This window comes from Sus scrofa, chromosome 6 (genome assembly GCF_054392235.1).
Source record: "Sus scrofa isolate SSC_HxYL_T2T_F1_AM1 chromosome 6, Sscrofa_HxYL_maternal_Yorkshire_Landrace_v2.0, whole genome shotgun sequence".
NCBI classification, from domain to species: domain Eukaryota; kingdom Metazoa; phylum Chordata; class Mammalia; order Artiodactyla; family Suidae; genus Sus; species Sus scrofa.
Window position 1 is genome coordinate 24,663,064 of NC_139388.1, and position 11,925 is coordinate 24,674,988.

Below are 11,925 nucleotides of genomic sequence, written 5' to 3' on the forward strand. Positions count from 1 at the left end.
GCTGAGCCACAACGGGAACTTTCAGTTCAGAGTTTGATCTTTAAGAAGCCAAGAGTCTCTAATGGGTAAAGACAAGGAAGTAGATACTTAAGAGTATTGAGTAAAGTTTGGTCTGAGAAGGGTTGGGGAGATACAGAGTGATGGCTGTGTTACTTATCTTAACCATCTTAAAGAAGGCTTCCTGGAGGAAGAGTCATCCAGATTTTGAGAAGGGATCACCTACCTGGGAGGGGGGTGGTAGGTGTTGAAGGGCACAATGGACCAGAACAAAACCACCAACTAACCCAGGATCTGTGAATGAATTGGTACCTAGGACAGCTTTCAAATAATGTCTTGTTACATCTTGTCATCAGTTCTTTGTGAAGAGCACAGCATATTTGATTTCTCTAAAGCTTTGAGGAATAAAAATAAATGCCATCCCATGAAAATGGTATGGAAGACAGTTAACTACAATTCCAATTCAACTCCTCACTTTTCAGAGAATGAGGGAGTGACTTGATCAATACCCTGGATTAGTGGGCCAAGCTCTTATTCCCACTAACTCCCCATGTACAGAGCTTCTAGCACCTGAAACACTCATATACCCCTCCTCATACTTTGCCAAATCTTTGCATCATGTGTACAGTTACTTTATATTTTATTAAAATAGTCTCAGTTTTTAAAATATTTATTTAATAGTGAAAAGCCAATGTGATTCACCACAAAAAGATGAACAGACTAATAGTGAATACCAAGAAGTGTTTGGATAATATTAAATCATCAAGAAGGATACACTTGCACACACATACTATACCATAATAAAAAGTATATACAATTATGTATATACACACATTAAATGTACATACACACATATACTCACTCTTCAAAATAATCCTGTAAGTATTACTACTACTTTATTATCACGATTCTCATCTTAAAGATAAGCAAACTGAAGCACAATGAGATTGGTGCTTAAATGATGTTTAATGTTCACTTAACTAAATGCTGTCAGAGCCTGGGGTCATCTTTCTTTTTGTAAAAACGGAAGAACAGCAATAGTTAGAGGCCAAGGTGTACAGTTCAATATTTAATAAGTAGCTATCTGAAAGAACAATGAATTTCTGATTTCTATGACATAAATACTTCCAACCATGACCAATTCCAAGCTTTCAATGTGATCACTCACCACGTCTAGCAGTTTGTGAAAATTTAACTATCAGCCATGGTTAAGCCCAGTAAAAATCACCTCCAGAACACCCCTAGGTGGGTGATTCTCAAACTTTAATAAGCATGCAAATCTTGAAAATCTTTCCCAAAAGCAGATACTAATCCAGTAAATCTAGGGTGGGGCTTGCAACTCGCATTTCTAATAATCTCACTTGTGATGCAGATACTACTGGCGAGAGGTCCATAGCTGGAGAAGCCTGGGATTCAAGAGAATAAAGCTACCGAACTCAGACCATCTTCCTAAAATGACTTAAAACATTCAAAGGTATAGTGAAAAAGTCGCTTCTTCCTCAGTGCCTTTTAACGCCATGCCCATGAACAACTTACTACCCTGGGGTATACATATAATAAACTTTGGGAAACTCCACACTGGGCTGTGTGCATATATGGAATATTGTATGACGTCTTAATATATTTGACCCACTCCTTATCTACTTTAGAAGCCACACTGAGAAAACTGCTCCAATAAGTGGTATGTTGCCATGAAGGCCATCAAGGGATGGAGAGACTGCCTCCACTTCAGCCAAGTCTATTACTTGGGGAGAAATGGGATTCTACTGCGACAATTAGAACTGTACTATTTATATGCTGGCAACTCTGCAACAGGCAGAGCTAATGTTGTCCTCTTTGATGATCAGACAATAGCTTTATAGGAATTCTTGGGCGGCAACCGAATATTACATCACTGTTATCAGAATTAATAAATGCTGTAATAGTAGCTGCATACGCACACTGCTTAACTCTATGCAAGGAAGAAGAAATTGAGCAAAGTGGTAAAGCTGGGGTAAAAAAAAAAATCAATTTAATTTTTAGATTTTTCTAACCACAGTATGTATGTCTGGCCAACCAATCCACTTTATTATAATGCTGCTGCATTGATTTATACCCGGAGAGTGAAATGAAGAGATTTGACCGGCTCTCTGGAATTCTTATAAAGAAGTCTTTAGAATTCCTTCATAAGAAGATACCTTGTCTTAGGTAAGATACTTAGAATCCCACTTTTCATTCACAGAAATAGTACTAATTACAGCTTAGATCTGACTGCAATGACCCCAACATTTTATTTAAGGTGAACTCGGTCAACCCTCAGATATGTTAAGTCATTATGCAAAAATATATTGTACCATCGATTTGGTAAACAGTGTAGATTGAGGTTCCCAACGATGAGCCATACTCTGAAGTCTAAAATAAAAATGGGCTTTTACCGACACTTTAGAATTCAATCCTGCAGATTATTGTGGTTGACAGGAAATTATGCTTTTATTATCCACTGGGCTTAGCAGCCACAATATTTCATGGAAGCAAAAATGACACACAAGACCAAAGAGTTTCTATTAAAAATGTTTCTGACCTTGAATTTAGAGCCATTAGTAGGCTGCTTCAAAACAGGTAAATGCACACTGAATTCAAAGTGGTATTTCAGGAACAGAGGGTGTGTGGCTCAGCCTGTGACCTAGTGCAATTCATGCTAAGCCCTGCATGATTACAGGGGAACAGGACTTGCATATGTCCAAATATAAATAATGCAAGAGAATCACCTTTCCTAAAGCCTTCAGAATTCTCTGACCAAATTCTCTTGGCAGAAGATAATTCAATTTTTTTTTCTTATTTACACACAGACACACAGATACACACACACACACACACACACACACACACACACTTGGTTTAACTTTCCCCTCAACCATAACCCTACTGGACATCATTCTGGCATAATTCTTGGATAAGACTGTACACTTATCCAGCTGTCTCCCTATCCAAGAGCATATACCTTGCTTTTTTTGCCACCCAGAATAATACCTGCCAAATCCACTTTTTGCTGTTATTGACACGTTATTGTTTTTCTACTAGATGATTTCGTTTTCCTTAAGTTCTATAATTATTGGTTACCAGGGCAAAAACTGATCGATCGATCGGTAGATATACAGATAGATAAATAGAGAGAGAAAGAGAGATGTCTTCTCATCATCCTTCCCCAAGATGAAGTTAGAACTGTATCCATCACATAGAAGCTTTCCTGCTATAGACATGTCAGACTGGGGTAACAAAGGCAGGAAGTATCAAGTTTCTTTTTCTAGTATTCATAGAATCAGATCGTCATTCAATAAACTTTCCTAGAATTATTAGTGAAAAGACTGAAGATGAATCTACTTTGTTGGATCTTCTTCAGCAAAACTGCATGGCACTCATCTCAAAAAGATGACTCTAAGGCCCATACTTTCCTTGCTGATTAGACATACTAGTGCCAGGAAGTCATTTCTCAAGTATAAGCTAAATCCTTCTTTCTCCATTTAAGAGTCACATCCTTTGCTGTCTTTAAAATCAGCTGCTCAAAATGTAATAGCCAAAGGCTTTAGGAGGGAGAACAATTTTGTGCTGGCCCTTTGCTGGAGGAGGTCAAGGAAAAGATGTGACTTCAGCTTTACCTGTGAGCAGGACCCAGGCAATCAGAGTCTCCTTAGAATGCACATCCCAGTCAAGGTTCCTGCTCTAGAAGGCAGTTCACAGATGTAGCTTTTAGAAAGTCATGTGTTACCAAGATCATCTGGACAGTATGGTCCAGATGGTCTGGTGAAAACCTCTGTATAAATAAACTTGAAGATGCTGGGGAGGGGGGCGGATACAAAGACCTTGTGATCGCTCAAGACAAGCCTCGTATGTAAGTTCCGTGGCTTTACTAAAACTGCCACCTACCAATCTGGGATGGCCTGTCTCTTTCTTCAGTCTCTCCTGATTCACAGATGAGGGAGGGTTGGCTTTGAATTTCACCCCCAGACCCCAAGATTGCAAACCAACACCAATGTCAGAGTAACCACTGGGAATCAATCTTACCCTTAATCTTATGATACCGATGAACTTACAAGGCTGTGGCGGTTGAGAACATTGACTCTGGACTCAGACAGAAGTCATCTGAATCACAGTCCAATCGTTCCTAAGACCAGTGACCTGGCAAATTTATCTCAATTGTGGCAGATGAGGAAACTGACTTGAAGGATGATGAAAAAAATTAAGTAATATAAGCCTTGTAAGTGGAGTTATGATACTATGTCAGTGGAGTAATGATACTTAACCATTTATTGACTGTTTTACATGGTCCACAAAGAATCTTGACTGATTTCTTTAATTAGTTTATTTCAAATTCTTGCTCAATAAATCAATGGGGAAAATTCCAGTACTCTATGTAAACAGGGAATAAATAAAATAACCTTTTCTATCTCTTGGGTTTTTTGTTTGTTTGTTTCAGAAAATAGCTTGAGGCAGGTGGGATATAAATAAAACAGCATTTCCTTGTTTTCCTTCCCCACAGCTAGCATACAACACATGGTTTCAAATAGCTTTATAAGGCTTCCAAAGGGTGATATTTTTAATTTTTTTTTTTTTTTGGCCACAATTGCAGAAGTTCCCATGTCAGGGATAGAAGCTGCGCCACAGCAGCAACCCAAGCCACTTCAGTGACAATGCTAGATCCTTAATCTGCTGCATCACAGTAGAACTCCTAAAGGGTCATATGTTAAACTTCTCCCTACTCTGAGGTCAATGATGTCTCTCTTTTCCATAGAAGACATGGCATCATCCATCACCATATGCTCCTGAAAAGGGCAAAGCATAAGCATTACACATCCACACCAGAACTACTCGCTTGCAATCAAATTGTAGCCACTCCTTGAAAAACCCAGGACTTCTCTTCTACAAGAAAAATTCCATGGCATTTCATAATCATCTAGTACATTCTCATGAGAATGGTCCAAGTGGGAAAGTCTCTACTCATTCAAAGATGAGGAGAAAGTGTTATCTAAACACTTCCTAGGCAGGAGTTCAGAGAAAGCAATATTAGGGCTTGGGTTCAGGTAATGTTTTTTCCCAAAAAATACTTAACAATTTTTTCTATGAATTTAAATATTTCTGTGAATATTTCAAAAATACTTAACAAAATTTTAGCACTACTGATGATGGCTGAAAATTAGCAGCTCTCCTTCTTGCTTAAGAAATGTGGTAAGGGTTAAAATCAGTTACAACACATAACCAAAGCTAAAAAGTCTATAACACTGAAACCGAAATGCAGTCAAGTATCCTCAGTATAATAAGTCAAGATTCTTCCAATTAGATTATCCTGGGTAGTAACCAACCTTACAAGTACGCCCTTACAAATGCACCTTACTGTCATTCTTTCATCTTTCAAAGGCTTTACAGCTTAAAAGCCACCCACTGGCACTGTTGCTGTGAACTCTATACACATGCAGGTGATGGATGGGTAAACAGATAGCAATCATTTGACAAAAAAAAAAATATTGAGTTATCACACTGAATGTATAGTTCCTAAAAATGAAATTGCTTATACAGATTCTAAAATAAGTGTACTACTATCTTCAACTACCATATTTTAGTGTAACTCAAAGACAAGTATGTTTTACTGCTCTAATCAAAACAGACAGAATTTTTTTTTTTTCGTATTTCTGAGCATCCTTATTTTAAAGATGGGAATACTTGGACAAAGAAAAAAGAAACCCTGTTTGCAAACTGAAACAGTAATAGACTTGCAAAGAATGAAATATATTCTTGTAATTTTTACATTAAATCTTGGAGATGAGGTTGCATAGATAAGAAAGAAAAACATTCCCTTATGATATATATATATATCAAGCCCCTACCTACTTATTTAATGTTATTTGTGTCACATCGGGAATCAGATAATCATATTTTATGCATAAATCCATCTAGAAAGACACAATGCATGGAAAATATGATTCTTATTGCCAATAGAATATGAATACAGTACAGTAACATTTTCACGTAACGATATACATAGAAAGAATTAAGACAATTCCATTTAATATCCCTTTGGAATATATCCCTTTTGCTTAAAAGTGAATACATCCACGAAGCACCTTACCACAGAGCATGTTTTTTTTCCTGTGTGCATATGCGAGGGCCAGGTATACTGCTGACTAAAAATCAAGGAGTACAGAATTGTCCTCTAACATACTTAGCCTTGCAAGTCACATGGATTTGATGTGAATCGTTCAAATAAAATACATATTAAAGAAAGAAAGAAGAGAAGGGACAAAGAAAGAAAAGAAGAACTAAGTTCTTCCTTTGGTACTTTTTCATACACTGTCTGCAAGAGAAAGGTATAGACACAGAGTTACACATGCAACACTTCCATAATTAGAGCATTTTCCACAATAAAATGTAACTTTGCATCACATATAGTTTAACAGCATTCTTGATACAAGTCTAGTCTTGAAGGTATTCTCAATTTTACAAAGCTGAATTATGTCATTCTTATATGCTCATATCATTAACAACATGATTTCGAGGGAGGAGTATATGCTTTGTGGAACATGAATAGAATTGTGCCTACGAATAAACTTGGGACAACTTATGAAATTTCTGTAGAGGAAACTAAGGTGGAATGTCACAATATTGGATTTTTGGATAGAATTGGATCCCTCCTTCCCCTTCACTGAGAATCCCCTAAGAAAAAGAAAGAAAGGCATAGTGTGTGCTAATCATTAATTCATTAAATCAATGTTTACTGAGCACTAACTCTATGCTTAGCCCTAAATTAACCATCGTTCTAGCTCTGCAATCATCTTTGGCAAAGAGGGAAGGGAAGGAGACTGAAAGTTCTAAATACAAGTGTTATTCTCTTATGATGCTGTCCAAGGAGAAACAGAAAATTGCATCTATGTATTTCTACCTACTAATAGAATTTTATACAAAAACAAGACTTCTAAAGGCAAGAAGGTGGATGATATTTGTGATAGCGAATAGCATATGACATTTAAAACTCAGGAAATAAAACCCCAGGAATGACAGAAAAAGGAAACAGTGCTGGCCCCGGTGTTTTGCCAGGAAGAGATGGAGATTCTGTTCACGGCAACATACGGGAGAAGCAGCTAAATGGCATCCCTTGAACTTATTTCTTTTCTGACCTTTTGAAGTTGCCAGGTTCAACCAATTTTCTCCTCCTGGTTACATCTGAAGCAGGTTCCAATGGCAAGAACCAACAGTTCAGCAGAGATATATTGCACACATCACCTCTTCACAACTTTCTACGAGCGTGAAACAAGAGCAGACAAACAGCTCTTTGGTTAATTAAGCCCCACAACATCAACTGATGACCTTGAACCATTAAAATATTATTCTATTTCACAAATAAGCACTTAACGAGATTCTGGAAAATTTTTTCCTGCCCCACAAACAAATATATTTGCTTTAAGAGACCAGTCAATATATAAATCCAAGAAGCTAGGAGGGCAAATCAAATAATCTAAAGCAGATGAAATGGCAAAGGGAAGATGAGAAAAATATCCTACTTGAACCAATAAATGAAATCACAATCTGGGCATGTTTTCTCGTTTTCTAGAAGTAAGCTGTGTGTACAACATGTAATAGAGAGCAACAAGAATCAGCCTTGTTTTTAATTCTATACTCTGTAGGAGGTGTATAATACACCAAAGTTAGCAGCTTTCTCCTAAACTAAAAAGCAAAGTCAGTCCATTTCAGCTGTGAATGCCAACAGTGCTGAAAACAAAGGGAAAACTGTATTTTTTTCTGCTTCTCTGAATAACACTGTAAGAAATATAAGATGAATTAAACCAGTATCAGCAACACCACTGAGCAGAATATTTTCATAGCAAAGTCTCAGAACCTTAGACTGCATCTAAAATGTAAAGGCTCTTCTGATAACTCTTAGCCCTTGATTTGTCAAACACAAAACTTTGCTGATGGGACAGAAAACAATGGTTGGAAATAGAAACTAAACGTCATTTTACCCATGAAAAGCTCTTGGTTGGGCATGGACAATTTGCTTAGATTCGAATGTTAATAAAGTCATAAGGGTGCTACCTTGAGTAGAAAAAAAAAAAAAAACAAAGATTACTATGTTTTCCTTTAAAGCATTAATTTACTTCTAACGATAAGGTTTTCCTGAACAGTTGATGAAGCGTGGATTCTAACTTTTCTGTATGGGCTTGTTCCTTTTTCCTTGTCAATAAACAGTGAAAGGAGCCTTTAAAGGAAAGCCCCGAGGTACAATTTCTTGAATAGAATCATTATACCTTGTTCTCTGGAGTTTTCATGCTTTGCTCCAACAACTGGGGACTCCCTGCTAACCAGGAACATCAGATCTCAAATCTGTGCAGAGTTTACAAGGAAACGTTGCATCATGAGTATATTTGTAACGGCCTTCACAAAACGCCTTCTCAAGTGGTCTATTATATCCTGCTGAGCATGTTTTATGGATTGTTTAGTTGTTTGTCTATCTTTTTATTTTTTATTTTATTTTATTATGATTATTATTATTTTTGCATCAAGCATACCGCCATTGGCTACTTAAAGCTGTGTTCAGTGCTAAATTAAGGGGTATATTTATAGGAATACTGGCTTGACCAGTTCTAAAAAATACACAAATAAAGTTATTTTTCAGGTTAAAGACTTCCTTCTCTTTCAAGTTGATATGTGTATAGCAGGCAAAAGGAGCTGCTATTCCAGTGAGAGCTCCTATAAAATTGATCTTCAGCTAAATTCATAACACCTTCAAAAGCTTCAGAAATGCATCCTGGACACCAAAAATGCAGCCAAAGTATGTTAAGAGTCTTGCGTAGAGAGATTTCCCCATCTAAGAGTTTTAAGAGACTACAGATTATAAAGCAGAATAATTGATTTTTTAACAGCAATAATAATTGGAAGTATAAGATCCAGATTGAAGGGGAGAATGATGAAAAAGTTTGCATGACAGCACTGCAACACAAATTTCAGAGAACATTAGCCAGTGTCTCTAAAATATCGGGTCTATTCATGATGGTCCTAGAATATCTTGGTACCCATGTGGGTGTCCTGGGGAACAGAATGAGGAAGATGAACACCACTAAACGGCCCTGAATGCAGCAATCCCCAGACTGCCAGCAAGGCTCCTCTCTCTGTTTTCAGAACAGATTTTCTCAACTCCAAGCCCCCGTCAGCGTCCGGGGGGGGGGTAAGTGTGTGTGTGTGTGTGTGTGTGTGTGTGTGTGTGTGTGTGTATCTCAAAGCTGACTTAAAATCCTGTGACTGCTTCAGCATGAAATGACTACATGATGGGGAGCTTCAAATCTGGTAAAGCAGAATCACAGAACATTATTATCAGTATTATTATTTAGTAAGAGGGATAGCCCTAGAATTTCTTTAAGCCACAAAGCTCAGAGAAGTGGAAAAACATGTCTGGACATGATGATTATGGAGCAATCCCTTTGAGGGATTTTAAAAAAAAAATGTAACCCTCAGAGAACATCATTCAAACACATCGGGCCCCTTGGCAAAAGAATTTCTCATTCTCTCTCATGCACACACATGCACGCACACGTGCGCGCACACACACACACACACTTTCACGCACTCCAGATAAAACCCCTGAAAACTGGACAGAGCTGATGAAAAGCAAAAGCCAGGCAGAGATTTCAGTTCTGTTTGCCATGAAAGACAGGACTCATTTTGCATGCAGTGGGGTACAGCGGCCAGGCTGAATGGATGGAAAATCCCATTCTCGAATCTTACATAAATATCTCTTTCCCACACATAGTTTTCCAGTTGAAAAGCTCCTATAATGAAGCTGGGGGTAACAGCCTAGAGAGGGCTGTTAACCACTGAGATGGCTGTCAGAATGCTGGAAAGAGGGCAGGCGCTTCCAAGGGCCCCAATCCTCCCCAGTCCCTCCGATCTGTTTCTCAGTGGTACCTGATTAAAGAGGGCAATTGCTCGGAAACCTTATCCTACGTCCCCCTTCCCACTGTCAGCCCACAGATAAAGGCGAATTCGCGAATTAGGTGAAAGCAAGCAGCCGGCTGATCTGATTAGCAGCTCTGGCGCGCTGAGGGATGGTCCGATCCTGCCTCTTAAAGAGAAAACTCTTGTGGCATCTCCAGGAAAGGGTGGTAAAGTTGAAAGGACCTTTTCTCTCCTGCTTGGTTATAAACTCTATCCTTTAATTGGGGCTTTAGTGAGCTGCTACCAGATTTTCCTTCACAGACTAACAAACAATTAATGTTGTTTGATTTCTTACATTTAATAACCCAAGCGAGCAGCTGCCATCTCAGATTTCGGAGGCAAACGGTTAGTCCTGGACGTGCCGCTAGCTCTATGCCCGCGGGTAAGGGTCCACGACTAGGAAACTTTGAGGTTTCTGCCAGAAGGGGTGGGAAAGGCTTTGGACTTGGGGAGGGAAAAGGCGCAGGAAATTGTGGATACCTGTTGGCATGGTCGTTGAAGGCGGCAGGTTTTCGCTGGCTCCCAGCGGGAGCCTTGGAGAAGGAGCGAGTCCCTTACGAACCTGTTACGCACTGCCAAAACCCAGGCGAGAGCCGGTTTTCTTCGGGTCCCGCGAGGGGCGTGGCCCGCCCCCCAAGGGTCCGAGGACCCGGGTGAGTGAGGTGGTTGTCAGAAAGCGCAGCTTGGGGCTCTGCCGGAGCTGGGAGAGGGCTTCTGAAGGAGTCCCCGGCTAGGCTCAGGAGGCTCTGTGAGCTCAGTCTTGCGGGCTCAGGGAAGACACTGCTTGGGGGTCCTGCCTGGATTGGATGCAGCATCGCTATGACCGCAGAGCCGCGGGTGGCTGGGGAGCCCGGCAAGTTTGCAGCAGGCACCGCGCCTCCCGGGCTGGAGCAGCCACTTGTGGGAAAGCCTGGCGCTGGGGCTCTCGCTGCTGAGTCCTGGCCTGCAGCCGCACCACGAGGGTCGCCCTCCCTCTCCTCAGGGGTGGGGCAGTGCAGGAAACAAGCCGGAGGGCACCCCCGATCCCCTACGCCTTCTTTCGGCTCGGGCTCACTCCCGCCTCTCATCCAGCGGCGGGTATTTCGCATTCACCGCACCGGCCCCGCAGTGAAGGCGCGCGGCTGCAGCAGCGCCTGCCGGTGTCGCGAGGCGGCGAAATCGCCCCGAGACCCCCAGGAGGGAGCCGAACAGGAAAACTGGAGGGGCACAGCCTGCTTGCTACTCTCTAGGATCTACCGTCAGAGCAGGTTGCAAAAACCATCAGCTAAATCCCTGAGATGACCCAGTCAGCTGTGCACAGTAGGAAAGAAGATGCAGCTCAGCCCTGCACACGGGCGGGGAACCCGCATCCACCATCCTAGGGGAAGGAGGCGCGTAAGGTGTCTGAAGGGGCATGGGGATTCCTAAAAGAAAAGGTCCCTCCTGGGTCCTCGAAGCATGGATTAAAACGACTGGCGTGGGGAGACCACTTACTCTCGCGGGGCTCCGCGCTGGCGAATTTCAAGCCTCTAGTTTCACAAATGGCTGGAGGGGCTTGAGGTCGGCTCCCGAGGGCGGCAAACACCGAGCGGTCCCCGCGCGCTGGACAGGCGCCTCTGGATCGGGTTCATGCCTTTCGGAGCTGCGGGACTTGGTGCGTAGACGCGGGGCTGGTGCGCCAGGCTCTGAATGTCCGCAGCCCAAAGTGCAGCTTTGCTGGGTGGACGCTACCGTCTGTACACAATCCGGCGACAGCGGATGAGCTTCAAGGAGGCAGGGAGATTCCAAATAGATCCACTAATTCTGGGCTGAGCGCTCCGGCGTGCGAGCCCGCCTGCCTGCCAAATGTAACTGTGAAGTGATGTGGAAAAGTGAACCGGGTGCCTCCCCTGACGGATCTCATTGGGCAGAGCGCAGAGGCAGGTCTACCACTTGGAAATTCATGTAAGCGGGCCCCCTCCCCGCCCCCTCTCTGCCTCCCCCCCCCAGCGC

The 11,925-nt window shown here is 41.5% G+C and overlaps 1 protein-coding gene across 25 annotated transcripts in view; it reads right to left on the reverse strand.

The window, feature by feature from the left end:
* The window catches only part of CDH8 (cadherin 8), a 1,221,794-nt gene that overhangs the window by 354,333 nt on the left and 855,536 nt on the right, over positions 1-11,925 (reverse strand). For 6 of the 25 annotated variants that reach the window (XR_014805728.1, XR_014805725.1, XM_084959958.1 and 3 more), the window contains exon 1: positions 11,428-11,788. The exons of 17 other annotated variants lie outside the window; for them this stretch is intronic. The gene's annotated coding sequence lies outside the window, so the exon portion shown is untranslated. Of the gene's footprint in view, positions 1-10,434; positions 11,789-11,925 lie in introns of those variants that run through there. 2 more of the 25 variants (XM_084959951.1, XM_021093980.2) reach the window with 1 other exon arrangement.